Genomic DNA, 17384 nt, shown 5'->3' with positions numbered 1-17384 from the left:
ACGAAACACCGAGGGGGCGAGGGTGCCCCCGTGCCCCGAGCCCCCTCTGGCCTTGCGAGGGTGCAACAGACACTTCGTCCCCCCTACGGGGCAGGCGGAACGATCGACATCATCTCACCCACCACCAAACAACGAACCCCTGATGCGAATCCCACCAAGGAACCGAAACAAAAATAAAGCGTGCACGTCATCACCATCCAGTCTGCGGTGCGTGCGCGAGCAGCATCGTGACTCTTTTTGTCACAAAAAAATGAAACGACTCTTAGCAACGAATATCTCGACTCTCGTATCGATGAAGAACGTAGCGAAATGCGATACTTGGTGTGAATTACAGAATCCCGTGAACCATCGAGTCTTTGAACGCAAGTTACGCCCCAAGCCACTAGGTCGAGGGCACACTTGCCTGGGTGTCATGCACAGTCGCCCCCCCTCCGAACCCCTACCCTTCGAGCTCCGGGGGAAGGGGGCAGGCAGAAGATGGCCTCCCCGATCCTGTGGGTCACGGTTGGCCCAAAAGCGAGTCCCCGACAATGACAACACCGCGACCGTTAGTGGTAGAGCTCCCGACGTGCCTCATCCCCGGTGACACACTCTCGTTGTCCATCCGGACCCCTTCGGACCCCCCGTATCACTCGATCGATGCTCGCATCGCGACCCCAGGTTAGGCGGGATCACCCCCTAAGTTTAAGCATATCAATAAGCGGAGGAAAAGAAACTTACTAGGATTCCCCTAGTAATGGCGAGTGAACTGGGAAGAGCCCAGCTTGAGAATCGATTGCCCCCGGCATCCCAATTGTAGTCTGAAGAAGCGTCCTCAGCAGCGGACCGGGCCCAAGTCCCCTAGAAAGGGGCATCGGAGAGGGTGAGAGTCCTGTTGTGCTCGGACCCTATCGCACCATGAGGCGCTGTCCGTGAGTCGGGTTGTTTGGGAATACAGCCCCAATCGGGAGGTAAATTCCATCCAAGGCTAAATACAGGCGAGAGACCGATAGCGAACAAGTACCACGAGGGAAAAATGAAAAGGACTTTGAAAAGAGAGTTAAAGAGTACTTGAAATTATCGGGAGGGAAGTGGATGGAGGCCGGTGATGCGTCCCGATCGGATGTGGAACGACGAAAATCGATCCATCGATCGACTCGGGGCGTGGACCGACGCGGGTCGCAGCGGTGGCGCAAGCCTGAGCTTTCAATGTGCCCACGGAGACGTCGTCATCGCGATCGTGGAACGCAGCACATGTCGTCTCGACGTGCCTTGGCACCAGCGTGCTCCAGGCGTCGACCTGCGGGCTCCCCATCTGGCCCGTCTTGAAACACGGACCAAGGAGTCTGACATGTGTGTGAGTCAACGAGCCAGGAAACCCGTAAGATGTAAGGAAGCTGATTGGTGGGATCCCTCGCGGGTGCACCACCGATCGACCTTGATCTTCTGAGAAGGGTTCCAGTGCAAGCATGCCCGTCAAGACCCGAAAGATGGTAAACTATGCCTGAATGGGGTGAAGCCAAAGGAAACTTTGGTGGAGGCCCGCAGTGATACTGACGTGCAAATCATTCGTCTGACTTGGGTATAGGGGTAAAAGACTAATCGAACCGTCTAGTAGCTGGTTCCCTCTGAAGTTTCCCTCAAGATAGCTGGAGCTCTCGTCGAGTTCTATCAAGTAAAACCAATGATTAGAGGCATCGGGGGTGCAACGCCCTCGACCTATTCTCAAACTTTAAATAGGTAGGACGGCACGGCTACTTAGTTGAGCCGTGCCATGGAATCGAGAGCTCCAAGTGGGCCATTTTTGGTAAGCAAAACTGGCGATGCGGGATGAATCGAAAGCCGGGTTACGATGCCTAACTGCATGCTAACCCAGAACCCACAAAGGGTGTTGGTCGATTAAGACAGCAAGACGGTGGTCATGGAAGTTGAAATCCGCTAAGGAGTGTGTAACAACTCACCTGTCGAATCAACTAGCCTCGAAAATGGATGGCGCTTAAGCGCGTGACCTATACCCGACCGTTGGGGTAAGGGCCAGGCCCCGATGAGTAGGAGGGTATGATGGTCACTACAAAACCCAGGGCGTAAGCTCGGGTGAAGCGGTCGTCAGTACAGATCTTGGTGGTAGTAGCAAATATTCAAATGAGAACTTTAAAGGCCGAAGAGGGGAAAAGTTCCATGTGAACGGCACTTGCACATGGGTTAGTCGATCTTAAGAGACGGGGGAAGCCGTTTGACAGTGCATCCCACACGAGCTTCGAAAGGGAATCGGGTTAAAATTCTTGAACCGGGACGCAGCAGCTGACGACAATGTTAAGGAGTCTGAAGACGTCGGCGAGGGCCTCGGAAAGAGTTATCTTTTCTGTTTAATGACCCGTCCACCTTGGAAACGGCTTAGTCGGAGGTAGGGTCCAGCAGCCGAAAGAGCACCGCACATCGCATGGTGTTCGGTGCACCCCCGGTGGCCTTTGAAAATCTAGAGGACCGAGTGCCATCCGCACCCAGTCATACTCATAACCGCATCAGGTCTCTAAGGTGAACAGCCTCTGGTTGATGGAATAATGTAGGCAAGGGAAGTCGGTAAAATGGATCCGTAACCTCGAGAAATGGATTGGTTCTAAGGGTTGGGCACGGAGGTCCCAATCTCGAACCCGTCGGCTATCGGTGCACTGCTCGAGCTACTTTCGTGATGAGAGCGATCGCTACGTGTCAGCGGAGGGACAAACTGGGAACAGCTCCCTCGAGGCTTTCCCCGGGCGACGAGCAGTCGACTCAAAACTGGTACGGACAAAGGGAATCTGACTGTTTAATTAAAACAAAGCATTACGATGGTCCCTGTGAATGCTCACATAATGTGATTTCAGCCCAGTGCTCTTAATGTCAAAGTGAAGAAATTCAACCAAGCGCGGGTAAACGGTGGGAGTAACTATGACTCTCTTAAGGTAGCCAAATGCCTTGTCATCTAATTAGTGACACATATGAATAGATTAACGAGATTCTTACTATCCCTATCTACTATCTAGTGAAACCACAGCCAAGGGAATGGGCTTGGCAGAATCAATGAGGAAAGAAGACCCTGTTAAGCTTAACTCTAGTCTGACTTTGTGAAATGACTTGAAAGGTGTAGGATAAGTGGGAGCCCCCAGGCGAAATTGAAATACCACTAATTTTAACGTTATTTTACTTATTTCATGAATCGGAGGTAAGGCACGACCCATTCTTTTGGACCCAAGGTCGACCTCAGCTGGTCGATCCGGGCAGAAGACATTGTCAGGTGGGGAGTTTGGCTGGGGTGACACATCTGTTAAAAGATAACGCAGGTGTCCTAAGATGAGCTCAACGAGAATAGAAATCTCGTGTGGAATAAAAGGGTAAAAGCTCATTTGATTCTGATTTCCAGTACAAATACGAACCATGAAAGCGTGGCCTATCGATCCCTTAGACCTTTGGGATTTGAAGCTAGAGGTGTCAAAAAAGTTACCACAGGGATAACTGGCTTGTGGCAACTAAGCGTTCATAGCGATGTTGCTTTTTGATCCTTCGATGTCAGCTCTTCCTATCATTGTGAAGCAAAATTCACCAAGTGTTGGATTGTTCACCCACCAATAGGGAACATGAGCTGGGTTTAGACCATCATGAGATAGGTTAGTTTTACCCTACTGATGGTGGCATCACGATAGTAATTCAACCTAGTACGAGAAGAACCATTGATTCACACAATTGGTTATCGCGTTTGGTTGAAAAGCCAGTGGCGTGAAGCTAACGTGCATTGGATTATGACTGAACGCCTCTAAGTCAGAATCTGGGCTATAAATGACGCGGGCGCCTGCCTCCCGATTACTGACCCATAGTAAGGGCCCATGGCCTCCAAGAGCACGTGTCGTTGGTGCAGCCCTTGCGACAGATGAGCTACGCGGGCCTCCTTGGAACTCAATTCCCACCGAGCGATGGGTAGAATCCTTTACAGATAACTTAAATATGCGATGAGGTATTGTAAGTGGCAGAGTGGCCTTGTTGCCACGATCCACTAAGTTTCAGCTCTTTGTCGCTTCGATTCGTCCCTCCCCCCGTTGACCTTCCTTCTTTTCACGTCACCCCCCTCCGGGGTTGGGCGTGACCCAGGGCCCCCCGTCCCTCGGTCCTGACTGGGAATGAACTTCGCTTGCCCCAATCGGCCCTTGAAATGAGTGTGCGAGCACCGAACCGACCGTTGGGGGCAAGATGCGTGAGTCGATCGAGGATCCCGCTGCTGGTCCCCCTCGGTTGTTGCCCTAAACGTCGTTGATAGCCTCTGGCCCTTGGTTGGTCGAGATCGGGAATGCACTACATATGCCTAAGTCAACCCATGAAAAGAGCGTGCGGGCGCTCAGCTTGTCGGAGACCTAAAATTTGTAAGTCGAGGATCAACTCGACCCCCCTCTACGTGCTACCAATCCCGCTATGGGTCCCTCGATCTGGTTATGGCTTAGACCAGGAATGAACTCTGTATGCCTAAATCAACCCGCGAAATGAGTGTGCGGGCGGTCAGCCGGTCGGAGAGGCAGGATGCGTAAGTCAAGGATCAATCCGATCCCCCTCTACATGCTACTATCGATCCCGCTGCCAGTTCGATCTTAGACTGAGAGTGAACTCCGTATGCTTAGACTGGGAATGAACTCCATATGCCTAAGTTAACCCATGAAACGAGCGTGCGGGTGCTGAGCCGGTCGGTAAGGCATAATGCACAAGCCGAGGATCGACCCGATCCCCCTCTACGTGCTATAGATCTCGCTGCCGGTCCTGTTACCACAAGCCTCAGTCTGACTGGGGCTTAGACATGGAATGAACTCCGTATGCCTAAGCCAACCCATGAAACGATCGTGCGAGCCCTCAACCGACCGGAGAGGCAGAATGTGCAAGTCAGGGATCGGCCCGATCCCTCCTTGCGTGCTATCGATCCTGCTGCTGGTCCTGCTACCCCGATCCCTCCTTACGTGCTATTGATCCTGCTGCTGGTCCTGCTACCGCAACCCTTGGTCTGGTCTGATCCTAGATTGGGAATGAACGAGGCTTACTTAGACTGGGGATGAACTCCGTATGCCTAAGTCAACCTACGAAATGAGCTTACGGGCGCTCAGTCAGACAGAGAGGCAGAATGTGCAAGCCGGGGATTAGCCCGATCCTCTTCTGCGTGCTATCGATCTCACTGTAGGTCCTGCTATCCGGTCCAATCTTAGATTGGGAATGAACTCCGTATGCCTAAGTCAACCTACGAAATGAGCGAACGGGCACTACGCCAGCCAGAGGGGCGGGATGCGCAAGCCGTGGATCGATCGGGTGATAGGTGGGTTCAGGCACATCTTTATATTTCTGCCGTGCTAATGCCATTTTTATGGCTTGTAAATTCATACAATGGTCCCCTAAGCCTTCGTGTGAAGTTTCGTGCAAGACGACCTATTTTCTATTTGTCATGATTTTTGTAACTTTTTGCGGTTCAGGATTTTTTTTTATTTTTTTAGAAGGAGTTTTGGCCCCAAACTTGGTAGACATGATCCTTGCATTTTTGTTGGCATGCATAAAAAAAATTCAGCTAAAAACTCGAAGTGGAGAAGATTTTGTGACCGTTTGAAAAAAGTATCCCTATTTCAGACACTTTAATGGCTATTGGCAGCAAACCTATAAAATCTAAAATGTTCTTTAAGGGGGTGTGAGTTCTCGAGGTTTGATGAGGGATAGGGGGCCAATATAAGGGATAGGTTCTCGATAGCCTCTGGCCCTTGGTTGGTCGAGATCCGAAACGCACAACGTTTGCCTAAGTCAACCTATGAAACAAGCGAGCGGGCTCTCAGTCGACCGAAGAGCCAGAATGCGCAAGCCGAGGATCTACCCGGCCCTCTTCTGCATGCTGTTGATCCCGTTACAGGTCCCTCGATCCGGTTGGGGCTTAGACTGAGAATGAACTCTGCATGCCTAAGTCAACCCACGAAACGAGCGTGCGGGCACTCAGCCGACTGGAGAGGTAGGATGCGCAAGCCAAAGATCGACCCGATCCCCTTCTACGCGTTGCTGTCGATCCCGTTGTCGGTCCGATCTTAGATTGGGAATGAACTCCGTATGCTTAGACTGGGAATGAACTCCGTATGCCTAAGCCAACCCATAAAATGAGCGTACGGGCGCTAAGCCGATCGGAGAGGCATAATGTGCAAGCCAGGGATCGGCTCGATCCCCCTCTGCGTGTTACTGATCCCGCTGCCAGTCTCGCTACGACAACCCTCGGTCCGACTGGGGCTTAGACATGGAATAAACTCCGTATGCCTAAGCCAACCCATGAAACGAGCGTGCAGGTGCTCAACCAGTCGAGAGGCAGAATGCGCAAGTCAGGGATCGACCCGGTCCTCCCACTGCGTGCTGTCGATCCTGCTGCTGGTCTTGCTGTCGCAACCCTCGGTCAAGTTTGATCTTAGACTGGGAATGAACGAGACTTGCTTAGACTGGGGACGAACTTTGTATGCCTAAGTCAACCCATGAAACAAGCGTGCGGGCGCTCAACCAGCCAGAGAGGTAAAATGTGCAAGCCGGGGATCGACCCGGTCCCCCTCTACGTGCTGCCGATCCCGCTGCGGGTCCTGCTCTCGTAACCCTCGATCCAATCCGATCTTAGACTGGGAATGAACTCCGTATGCCTAAGTCAACCCACGAAACAAACAGACGGGTACTATGCCAGCCAGAGAGGCGGGATACGCAAGTCGTGGATCGATTGGGTGATAGGTGGGTTCAGGCAGATCTTCATATTTTTGCGGTGCCAATGCCATTTTTATGGCTTGTAAATTCATACAATGGTCTCCTAAGCCTTCATGTGAAGTTTCATGGCAAGACGACTCGTTTTTTATTTTTCACTATTTTCAAAACTTTTTACGGTTCGGGATTTTTTAAAATTTTTTTAGAAGGCATTTTGGCCCCAAATTTGGTAGACATGATCCTTGTATTTTTATTGGCATGCATAAAACAATTCATCTAAAAACTCGAAGTGGAGAAGATTTTGTGACCGTTTGAAAAAAGTGTCCCCATTTCAGACACTTTAATGGCCACTGGCAGCAAACCTATAAAATCTCAAATGCTCTTTAAGGGGGTGTGAGTTCTCGAGGTTTGATGAGGGACAGAGGGCCAATATAAGGGATAGGTTCTCGATAGCCTCTGACCCTTGGTTGGTCGAGACTGGGAATGCACTACGTATGCCTAAGTCAACCCATGAAACGAGGGTACGGGCGCTCAACCGACCGAAGAGCCAGAATGTGCAAGCCGAGGATTGGCCTGGTCCCCTTCTGCGTGCTGCCGATCCTGTTGTGGGTCCCTCAGTTCGGTGGGGCGTTAGATCAGAATGAACTCTGCATGCCTAAGTCAACCCATGAAACGAGTGTGCGGGCGCTCAAGTGACCAAAGAGGCAGGATGCATAAGACGAGGATCAGCCCGATCCCCCTCTGCATGCTGCTACCGATCCTGCTGTCGGTCCTATCTTACGCTTGGAATGAACTCTATATGCTTAGACTGGGAATGAACTCCGTATGCCTAAGTCAACCCACAAAACGAGCGTGCAGGTGCTGAGTTGATCAGAGAGCATTATGCGCAAGCCGGGGATCGGCCTGGTCCCCCTCTACATGCTGCCGATCCCGCTACCACAACCCTCGATTTGGCTGGGGCTTACATATGGAATGAACTCCGTGTGACTAAGCCAACCCATGAAATGAGTGTACGGGCCCTCAACTGGTCGGAGAGGCAGAATGCGCAAGTCAGGGATCAGCTCGGTCCCCCCTACGTGCTGCTGATCCTACTGCTGGTCCTGCTACCGTAACCTTCAGTTTGGTTTGATCTTAGACTAGGAATGAACGAGACTTGCTTAGACTGGAGATGAACTCCCTATGCCTTAGTCAACCCACGAAACAAGCGTGCGGGCACTCAGTCGGCTAGAGAGGCAGAATATGCAAGCTGAGGATCGGCTCGGTCCCCTCTGCGTGCTATCGATCCCGCTGCGGGTCCTGCTACTGCAACCCTTGATCCGGTCTGATCTTAGACTAGGAATGAACTCTGTATGCCTAAGTCGACCCATGAAACGAGCAGACAGGCACTACGTCGGCCAGAGAGGCAGGATGTGCAAGCTGTGGATCATTCGGGTGATAGGTGGGTTCAGGCACATCTTCATATTTCTGCATTGCCAATGCCATTTTTATGGCTTGTAAATTCATACAATGGTCCCCTAAGCCTTCATGTGAAGTTTGGTGGCAAGACGACCCGTTTTCTATTTCTCACGATTTTTGAAACTTTTTACGGTTCAGAATTTTTAAAAATTTTTTTAGATGGAGTTTTGGCCCCAAATTTGGTAGACATGATCCTTGTATTTTTGTTGGCATGCACAAAACAATTCAGCTAAGAACTCGAAGTGGAGAAGATTTTGTGATCATTAGAAAAAAGTGTCCCTATTTCAGACACTTTGATGGCTACTGGCAGCAAACCTATAAAATCTCAAATGCTCTTTAAGGGGGTGTGAGTTCTCGAGGTTTGATGAGGGATAGGGGAACAATATAAGGGATAGGTTCTCGATAGCCTTTGGCCCTTGGTTGGTCGAGATCGGGAACGCACTACGCATGCCTAAGTTAACTCACGAAATGAGCATGCCGGCGCTCAGTCGGTCGGAGAGGCAGGATGCACAAGTCGAGGATCGGCCAGGTCCCCCTCTACGTGCTGCTATCGATCCTGCTGCAGATTGGATCTTAGACTGGGAATGAACTCTGTATGCCTAAGTCAACCCACGAAACGAGCGTGCGGGGGCTGAGCCGATCGGAGAGGCATAATGCGTAAGCCTAGGATCAGCCCAATCCCCCTTTGCGTGCTGTCGATCCCGTTGTCGGTCCCGCAGCCACAACCGTCAGTCCGACTGGGGCTTAGACATGGAATGAACTCCGTATGCCTAAGCCAACCCATGAAACGACCGTGCGGGCCCTCAGCCGGCCAGAGAGGCAGAATGCGCAAGTCAGGGATCGGTCCGATCCCCCCTATGTGCTGTCGATCCTGCTACTGGTCCTGCTATCGCAACTCTTGGTCTGGTCTGATCTTAGACTGGGAATGAATGAGACTTGCTTAGACTGGGGATGAACTCCGTATGCCTAAGTCAACCTACGAAATGAGCGTGCGGGCGCTCAGTTGGACAAAGAGGTAGAATGTACAAGTTGGGGATCGACCCGGTCCTCCTCTGCGTGCTGTCATTCCCGCTGTGGGTCCTGCTATCGCAACCCTCAGTCTGATCTGATCTTAGACTGGTAATGAACTCCGTATGCCTAAGTCAACCCACGAAACGAGCGTACGCCGACGAGAGAGGCGGGATGCGCAAGCCATGGATCGATCGAGTGATAGGTGAGTTCAGGCACATCTTCATATTTCTGCCTTGCTAATGCCATTTTTATGGCTTGTAAATTCATACAATGGTCCCCTCAGCCTTCATGTGAAGTTTCGTGCAAGACGACCCATTTTCTATTTTTCATGATTTTTGAAACTTTTTGTGGTTCAAGATTTTTTAAAATTTTTTTAGAAGGAGTTTTGGCCCCAAATTTGGTAGACATGATCCTTGTATTTTTGTTGGCATGCATAAAAAAAATTCAGCTAAAAACTCGAAGTGGAGAATATTTTATGACCATTTGAAAAAAGTGTCCCCATTTCAGACACTTTAATGGCTACTGACAGCAAACCTATAAAATCTCAAATGCTCCTTAAGGGGGTGTGAGTTCTCGAGGTTTGATGAGGGATAGGGGGCCAATATAAGAGATAGGTTCTCGATAGCCTCTGGCCTTTGGTTGGTCGAGATCGGGAACGCACTACGTATGCCTACGTCAACCCATGAAACGAGCGTGCGAGCTCTCAACCGGTCGGAGAGCCAGAATACGTAAGTTGAGGACCGACCCAGCCCCCCTCTGCATGCTGTCGATCCCGTTATGGGTCCCTTGGTCTGGTTGGGGCTTAGACCAAGAATGAACTCCGTATGCCTAAGTCAACCCATGAAACGAACGTGCGGGCGCTCAGCTGGCTGGAGAGGCAGGATACGGAAGTCGAGGATCGACCCGATCCCCCTCTGCGTGTTGCTGTCGATCCCACTACCGGTCCGATCTTATATTGGGAATGAACTCCGTATGGTTAGACTGGGAATGAACTTCATATGCCTAAGTCAACCCACAAAACGAGCGTGCAGGTGCTGAACCGGTCGAAGAGGCATAATGCACAAGCCGGGGATCAACTCGATCCCCTTCTGTGTGCTACCGATCTCGCTGCTGATCTCGCTGCCACAACCCTCAATCCGACTGGGGCTTAGACATGGAATGAACTCCGTATGCCTAAGCCAACCCACAAAATGAGCGTGTGGGCGCTCAACCGGCCGGAGAGGCAGAATGCGCAAGTCGGGGATCGGCTCGATCCCCCCTGCGTGTTGTCGATCCTGCTGTTGGTCTTGCTGTCGTAACCTTCGTCAAGTCTGATCTTAGACTGGGAATGAACAAGACTTGCTTAGACTGGGGATGAACTCTGTATGCCTAAGTCAACCCACAAAACGAGTGTACGGGCGTTCAGCCAGCCAGAAAAGCAAAATGTGCAAGCCGAAGATCGGCCCGATCCCCCTCTGCGTGCTGTCGATCTCGCTGCGGGTCCAGCTACCGTAACCCTCAATCCAGTCTGATCTTAGACTGGGAATGAACTCCGTATGGCTAAGTCAACCCACGAAACGAGCAGTCGGGCACTACACCTGCCAGAGAGGCGGGATGCGCAAGCCGTGAATCGATCGGGTGATAGGTGGGTTCAGGCACATCTTCATATTTCTGCTATGCCAATGCCATTTTTATGGTTTGTAAATTCATACAATGGTCCCCTAAGCCTTCATGTGAAGTTTCATGGCAAGACGACCCGTTTTCTATTTTTCATGATTTTTGAAACTTTTAACGGTTTGAGATTTTTTAAAATCTTTTTAGAAGGAGTTTTGGCCCCAAATTTGGTATACAAGATCCTTGTATTTTTGTTGGCATACACAAAAACATTCAGGCAAAATTTGGAAGTGGAGAAGATTTTGTGATCGTTTCAAAAAGGTGTCCCCATTTCAGACACTTTGATGGCTACTTGCAGCAAACCTATAAAATCTCAAATGTTCTTTAAGGGGGTGTGAGTTCTCGAGGTTTGATGAGAGATAGGGGGCCAATATAAGGGATAGGTTCTCGATAGCCTCTGGCCCTTGGTTGGTCGAGATCCAGAACGCACAACGTATGCCTAAGTCAACCTATGAAACGAGCGTGCGGCTCTCAACCGGTCGGAGAGCCAGAATACGCAAGTCGAGGATCTACCCTGCCCCCCTCTGCATGCTGCCGATCCCATTACAGGTCCCTCAATCCGGTTGGGGCTTAGACTGAGAATGAACTCTGCATGCCTAAGTCAACCCACGAAACGAGCGTGCAGGCACTCAACCGGCTGGAGAGGTAGGATGTGCAAGCTGAAGATCGGCCCGATCCCCTTCTACGCATTGCTGTCGATCCCATTGTCAGTTCGATCTTAGATTGGGAATATGCTTAGACTGGGAATGAGCTCCATATGCCTAAGTCAACCCACGAAACGAGCGTGCGGAAGCTGAGCTGGTCGGAGAGGAATAATGCGCAAGCTGAGGATCGATCCAGTCCCCCTCTGCGTGCTGTCGATCTCGCTGTCGGTCTCGCTGCCACAACCCTCGGTCCGATTGGGGCTTAGACATGGAATGAACTCCGTATGCCTAAGCCAACCCATGAAACTAGCGTGCGGGCGCTTAACCGACCGGAGAGGTAGAATGCGCAAGTCGGGGATCGGCCCAATCCCCCCTGTATGCTGCCGATCCTGCTGCCGTAACCCTCGGTCCGATCTGGTCTTAGACTGGGAATGAACGAGACTTGCTTAGACTGGGGATGAACTCCGTATGCCTAAGTCAACCCATAAAATGAGCGTGCGGGCGCTCAGCCGACTGGAGAGGCAGGATGTGTAAGTCAAGGATCGGCTCGATCCCCCTCTACATGTTGCTGTCGATCTCGCTGTCTGTCCGATCTTAGATTGGGAATGAACTCCGTATGCATAAACTGGGAATGAACTCCGTATGCCTAAGTCAACCCATAAAACGAGCGTGCGGGTGCTGAGCCGATAGGAGAGGCATAATGCGCAAGCCGGGGATCGACCCGATCCCCCTCTACGTGCTACCCATCTCGCTGCCGGTCTCGCTGCCACAGCCCTCGATCCGACTGGGGCTTAGACATGGAATGAACTCCATATGCCTAAGCCAACCCACGAAACGAGGTACGGATGCTCAATCGGCCAGAGAGGTAGAATGCGCAAGTCAGGGATCGGCTCGATCCGTCCCTGCATGCTGTCGATCCTACTACTGGTCTTACTGTCGGTCAAGTCAGATCTTAGACTGGGAATGAATGAGACTTGCTTAGACTAGGGATGAACTCCGTATGCCTAAGTCAACCCATGAAATGAATGTACGGGCGTTCAGCCAGCCAGAGAGGCAGAATGTGCAAGCTGAGGATCGACCCGATCCCCCTCTATGTGCTGTCAATCCCGCTGTGGGTCCTGCTGCTACAACCCTCGATCCGGTCCAATCTTAGACTGGGAATGAACTTCGTATGGCTAAGTCAACCCATGAATCGAGCAGACGGGCACTATGCCAGCCAGAAAGGCGGGATGTGCAAGTCATGGATCGAGCGGGTGATAAGTGGGTTCAGGCACATCTTCATATTTCTACTGTGCCAATGCCATTTTTATGGCTTGTAAATTCATACAATGGTCCCCTAAGCCTTCATGTGAAGTTTCGTGGCAAGACGACCCGTTTTCTATTTTTCACGATTTTCAAAACTTTTTGCGGTTTGGGATTTTTTTAAATTTTTTTAGAAGGCGTTGTGGCCCCAAATTTGGTATACATGATCCTTGTATTATAGTTGGCATGCACAAAAAAATTCAACCAAAAATTCGAAGTGGAGAAGATTTTGTGATTGATTGAAAAAGGTGTCCCCATTTTAGACACTTTAATGGCTACTGGCAGCAAACCTATAAAATCTCAAATGCTCTTTAAGGGGGTGTGAGTTCTCAAGGTTTGATGAGGGATAGGGGACCAATATAAGGGATAGGTTCTTGATATCCTCTGGCCCTTGGTTGGTCGAGACCGGGAATGCACTACGTATGCCTAAGTCAACCAATGAAACGAGCGTGCGGGCGTTCAGTCGGTCGGAGAGCCAGAATGTGCAAGCCGAGGATCGGCCCGACCCCCCTCTGCGTGCTGTCGATCCTGATGCGGGTCCCTTGGTCTAGTTGGGGCTTAGACCAGGAATGAACTCCGCATGCCTAAGTCAACCCACGAAACGAGCGTGCGGGCGCTCAGTCGACAGGAGAGGCAGGATGTGTAAGCCGAGGATCGAATCGGTCCCCCTCTGTGCTGCTGCAGATCCCGCTGCCAGTTCGATCATAGACTAGGAATGAACTTCATATGCTTATACTGGGAATGAGCTTTGTATGCCTAGGTCAACCCACGAAACGAGCGTGCGGGCACTGAGCCGATCGGAGAGGCATAATGCGTAAGCCGAGGATCGGCCCGGTCCCCCTCTGCATGCTGTCGATCCCGCTGCCGCTCCCGCTGCCACAACTCTTGGTCCGACTGGGGATTAGACATGAAATAAACTCTGTATGTCTAAGCTAACCCATGAAACAAGCATGTGGGCGCTCAACCGATTGGAGAGGCAGAATGCGCAAGTCGGGGATAGACCTAGTTCCCCCTGTGTGCTGTCGATCTTGCTGGTGGTCCTGCTACCGTAACCCTTGATCCAGTCTGATCTTAGACTGGGAATGAACGAGACTTGCTTACACTGGGGATGAACTCCGTATGCCTAAGTCAACCCATGAAACGAGCGTGCGGGCGCTCAGCCGACCAAAGAGGCAGAATGTGCAAGCCGGGGATCGGCTCGATCTCCCTCTGCGTGCTGCCGATCCCACTACGGGTCTTGCTGTCACAAACCTCGATCCGATATGATCTTGGACTGGGAATGAACTCCGTAAGCCTAAGTCAACCCACGAAACGAGCGGACGGGCACTACGCCGGCCAGAGAAGCGAGATGTGGAAGCCATGGATCGATCGGGTGATAAGTGGGTTCAGGCACATCTTCATATTTCTGCCGTGCCAATGCCATTTTTATGGCTTGTAAATTCATACAATGGTCCCCTAAGCCTTCATGTGAAGTTTCGTGGCAAGACGACACGTTTTCTATTTTTCATGATTTTTGAAATTTTTACGGTTCGGGATTTTTTAAAATTTTTTTAGGAGTTTTGGCCCCAAATTTGGTAGACATGAGCCTTGTATTTTTGTTGGCATGCCCAAAAAAATTTAGCTAAGAACTCGAAGTGGAGAAGATTTTGTGATCGTTTAAAAAAAGTGTCCCCATTTCAGACACTTTAATGGCTACTGGCAGCAAACCTATAAAATCTCAAATGCTCTTTAAGGGGGTGTGAGTTCTTGAGGTTTGATGAGGGATAGGGGGCCAATATAAGGGATAGGTTCTCGATAGCCTCTGGCCCTTGGTTGGTCGAAACCGGGAATGCACTACGTATGCCTAAGTCAACCCATGAAACGAGCGTGCGAACGCTCAGCCGGTCGAAGAGCCAGAATGCGCAAGCGGAGGATCGGCCCGACCCCCCTCTGCGTGTTGCCGATCCCGTTGTGGGTCCCGTTCCCACAACCCTTGGTCTGATTGGGGCTTAGACATGGAATGAACTCCGTATGCCTAAGCCAACCCACGAAACGAGCGTGCGGGTACTCAACTGGCCGGAAAGACAGAATGTGCAAGTCGGGGATCGACTCGGTCCCCCCTACTTGCTACCGATCCTACTGCTGGTCCTATTACTGTAACCCTTGGCCGATCTAATCTTAGACTGGGACTGAACGAGACTTGCTTAGACTGGGGATGAACTCCGTATGCCTAAGTCAACCCACAAAATAAACATGCGGGCGCTCAGCCGGTCAGAGAGGCAGAATGTGCAAGCTAGGGATCGACCCGATCACCCTCTGTGTACTGCCGATCCCGCTACGGGTCCTGCTACCCAACCCTCGATCCGGTCTGATCTTAGACTGGGAATGAACTCCGTATGCCTAAGTCAACCGACGAAACGAGCGGACGGGCACTACGCCGGCTAGAGAGACAGGATGCATAAGCCGTGGATCGATCGGGTGATAGGTGGGTTCAGGCACATCTTCATATTTCTGCCATGCCAATGCCATTTTTATGGGTTGTAAATTCATACAATGGTCCCCTAAGCCTTCATGTGAAGTTTCGTGGCAAGACGACCCGTTTTCTATACATTTTACGGTTTGGGATTTTTTAAAATTTTTTTAGAAGGCGTTTTGGCCCCAAATTTGGTGGACATGATCCTTGTATTTTTGTTGGCATGCACAAAAAAATTCAGCTAAAAACTCAAAGTGGAGAAGATTTTGTGACCGTTTGAAAAAAGTGTCCCCATTTCAGGCACTTTAATGGTTGGTCGAGACTGGGAATGCAATACGTATGCCTAAGTCAACCCATGAAACGAGCGTGAGGGCGCTGAGCCAACCGGAGAGCCAGAATGCGCTAGCCGAGTGTCACGGTCCACATGTTCCTCCTACTGAAACCACGCATCCGTGCAGCACCAAGACTACTCGTAGTCAAGGTCAGCCTTCACAGTGTCCATTTTTTTTTTCTTCACGGACCGACCAAATCTGATCCTTCGAGCCATATGCCCATGAGCCTTCCCTGGCTTTGACCCCGTAGGGTCGCTCATTCTGAACTCTATAGAGAGGAACCCAACTCTCATCACAAATCAGCCCGCAATTCTTCAAGTGCAGGGCTTAGGGACTCAAGCACGGACCCTCGAATCCCCAGAGGGGCACACAACCCTCGATTCTTAACGTAGCCCCAAGCACCCAGCTCTACCCACAAGGCTTTATATCTCGAGCATCGATCTTCGAATGCCTGTAAGGACACACAGTCTCGGTTTTCATGATATTATTACCTCTTAACATGGTGAGAACCCAACACCATGCCCGCTCGTATCGTACGCAAGCTCCCATATCGAGTTTACGCAAGCACCACATTTTAGCTGGTCGACAGCCAGCTTGGAGCCTCTAGGCTCATCTTGTCCCACGGGACTCGATTCTTAGGGCTTAGGCCCTTAGTAGCAGTATTGGCCACCCGTACGCATGATTGACACCTAACATCATGCTAGTCCCACAAGGGGACTTGGGTGGACTGCCCCAGCTGCAGCACACCAGCCGCCCGCGCTCATGGTTAACACCAACCATCATGCTAGTCCCGCAAGGGGACTTGGGTGGACTACTCCAGTAGCAGCACACCTCTCCTGACTAGCCACAGGGGTCTAGCAGCATGCCTGCCTGCTAGCCCGTACATCTCTTTGGCTCGATGGCATCCCTTCTACATAAACACCATTGCATGATCCTTCCAGCTCCAGGAGGGGAAACCGAGGGCCCTAACGATCTCTACCGCCTAACCCCATGGTTCAACGCAAAGGGGCGATACGAGGCCCGCCAGCCCCAACCACCCTCAGGTTTACCGTGACCCAAGGAAACATCGTGCCACACTCGTGACCCTACGATGCCCGCTCACCTAGCCACCACTAGTGACTAGGAGTAGCTCACTTCAGACTAGCCAGGCCCCCGCTTGCCCACTAGCCAAGGGGTTGGTGGAGAGCTGACACCAGACGTCCCCTGTAAAGAGCGTTAGAGATTTTCCCAATCTGCTACCAGTGACCGTAAGAATATCTGAAAGGGGAACACTTTTTTGCCCAGCCATCTCAGGGCCTTTCTCCAACTAACTCAAGGCCCCGTAACCTTCTTCTTGGTCACCATTGCTCCTTGATTCTGCTCGTTGCTCCACCAACCCACTTAAAGGTGCCCGCACATGGCTTAGATCGACAGCACCTGACTGGCTAGCTGGCCCCAGGGCACCGATGTACTGCCTTATACTTACCTGCATATCTCAGGGTTTAGGACATGGACCGTCCACACACAATGTCCCTAACCTATTCCCATGCTTGGAACGCCCGCACACTGCTTCCACAGATGGCACCCGTCAGGCTACTTGGCTTGAGGGTGTCCGACCATTGTCCTGAACTTCCCCGCGTATCTTACAGCCCAGGGCTCCCATTGCCCCCACAACATGTTAGCATCATGTCCCAAAGCTCTGAATGCACGCCCGTATTCCTTAGAACCACTTTCTCGCCAACTCAGTCTCGACCGCTGCTCGGTTCAGGGTCAGTCATGGCAGGACCAAGGCCTGACCATGACATTCTCCCTCACTTACTATGTCGATGCCCTTATCGATGCCAAGACCACACCCAACTA

General features: G+C 51.3%; 2 non-coding genes across 2 annotated transcripts; both read left to right on the top strand.

Moving 5' to 3' along the window:
- Nucleotides 1-257: 257 nt before the first annotated feature.
- LOC149512306 (5.8S ribosomal RNA) lies at nucleotides 258-413 on the top strand. The gene has a single exon (XR_016332984.1). It is a non-coding gene; the product is annotated as a 5.8S ribosomal RNA (ribosomal RNA).
- Nucleotides 414-651: 238 nt separating this feature from the next.
- Nucleotides 652-4038, top strand: LOC149512305 (25S ribosomal RNA). The gene has a single exon (XR_016332939.1). It is a non-coding gene; the product is annotated as a 25S ribosomal RNA (ribosomal RNA).
- Nucleotides 4039-17384: the final 13346 nt, after the last annotated feature.

The sequence above is a fragment of the Durio zibethinus genome, chromosome 23 (assembly GCF_047325235.1).
Source record: "Durio zibethinus cultivar Kanyao isolate XHJ-2024 chromosome 23, ASM4732523v1, whole genome shotgun sequence".
In the NCBI taxonomy this organism is placed as follows: domain Eukaryota; kingdom Viridiplantae; phylum Streptophyta; class Magnoliopsida; order Malvales; family Malvaceae; genus Durio; species Durio zibethinus.
Note: the sequence above shows the minus strand (reverse complement) of the source record. Positions and strands in the feature narration are given on the sequence as shown.